This window comes from Ursus maritimus, unplaced genomic scaffold (assembly GCF_017311325.1).
Source record: "Ursus maritimus isolate PB19 unplaced genomic scaffold, ASM1731132v1 scaffold_14, whole genome shotgun sequence".
NCBI lineage: Eukaryota > Metazoa > Chordata > Mammalia > Carnivora > Ursidae > Ursus > Ursus maritimus.
In genome coordinates this window covers 61,630,629-61,632,113 of record NW_024423786.1, presented here as the reverse complement: position 1 = coordinate 61,632,113, position 1,485 = coordinate 61,630,629, and the positions used below count along the sequence as shown (strand labels likewise).

The window sequence follows — 1,485 nt, the reverse complement described above, 5'->3', positions numbered from 1 at the left end:
GGGGGGGGGGGGGGGGGGGGGGGGGGGGGGGCACACACACATCCAAAGAAATACGTCTTCGTGGTTTGGGTAAAAGAGGGCCCTTTGTGCCGCCGGTAAGCCCTGCGAACATGACCCCCGCCCTGTGGTATGCGGCACACCTGTGCAGGCGAGCAGCCGGGCGGGGGCGGGGACCCTGCACCGTCGCAGGGATCACACCTTCTCCTTTCTTCTCCTTGGGGCCATGTCTCCATCGCCCCTTTGTTTCGGCTTACACCCCCAAATACCAGGGAGGCTGTGCGTGCATGTGTGCGTGCGCGCCCGCCAGCGACAACAACACGGTCCCGGTCAAGGCCGGTTTGCGGCAGGACAAGGAAAAGGCAAAGCAGGAGGACAGAAGAGAGGACAGGAGGACCGGGTTCCCGAGGCCCCGCCCCTGCCTACCTTTGCAGGCCTTGCGGTGGGTGATGGGCTTGCCCATGTCGCGGTAGTAGCCCTCCTTGCAGTAGTGGCAGTGGCGGCCGGCCGTGTTGTGGCGGCAGTTGAGACAGACGCCCCCGCTCTTGCGCCCCGACAGCTTGTACAGCTCCATGTTGAAGCGGCAGCGCCGGGCGTGCAGGTTACAGTTACAGGCTGCGGGGAGGCAGGGAGAGGTGTCAGGGCGGGGGCAAGGGAGGGACTGGCCCCAGCCTCCCCCCAGGGCCGCGGCTGGGCCGCCGTCCTTCCCCGGGAGCTTCTCCTCGGCTCCCCTGTTTGCACCTACCAGCCACCCAGCAATCCCTGAGCCCCAGCCAAGGGCCCTGCTTCCCTCTCATATGGAGACCGTTCATGCCCACCCACCACGCTGCCAGCCCCCCCATCTCACACACACACACACCCCTTCAAGTTGGGAGGGGGGCTGGCATCCTCCTTGTGCCCCAATCCTGATTGCAAGGGGCCAGTGGCGTCCCTCCCCCCATTCAGATGCGGAGACCTTACCCCAGCAGCTGAGAACAGGACTGTGTTTGGGGACCTGGCCTTTACAGAGCTGATTACATCAAAATGAGGCTCTGAGGGTGGGCCCTCCCCCAATCCGACTGGAGTCCTTATAAGAACAGGCAGTTTGCACACAGGGACGTGCACACACACAGAGGAGAGGTGATCTGCAAGCCGAGCAGAGAGGTCCCGGGAGAAGCCAACCCTGCTGACACCTTGGCCTTGGCCTTCCAGCCCCCAGCACCAGGAGAAAGACATGTGTGTTGATTAAGACCCCAGCCCGAGGTTTTCGGTGACAGCAGCCCGAGCAGATTCCTGCACTGTTTCCAGGGCTTTCCGCTCTGGGCCAGCACACTGTCCCCTCCCTTGAGCTCGGCCACCAGACTATCTTCTTCTGCCGCTGCTCCACAAGCCACCAAGGGATCAGGGGCCGGCCACACTGGGGTTTCCTTCCCAACTTTCCCTCAGGCATTCTCTTATCTGGTTTCGCTCCTGCCTGGCCCTGCTTCCCTTCCCACCGCCTCTGAGCAG

At 63.4% G+C, this 1,485-nt stretch overlaps 1 protein-coding gene across 1 annotated transcript in view; it reads right to left on the bottom strand.

Moving 5' to 3' along the window:
* Positions 1-1,485, bottom strand: part of NTN1 (netrin 1) — a 162,449-nt gene that overhangs the window by 62,550 nt on the left and 98,414 nt on the right. The window lies entirely within an intron of this gene.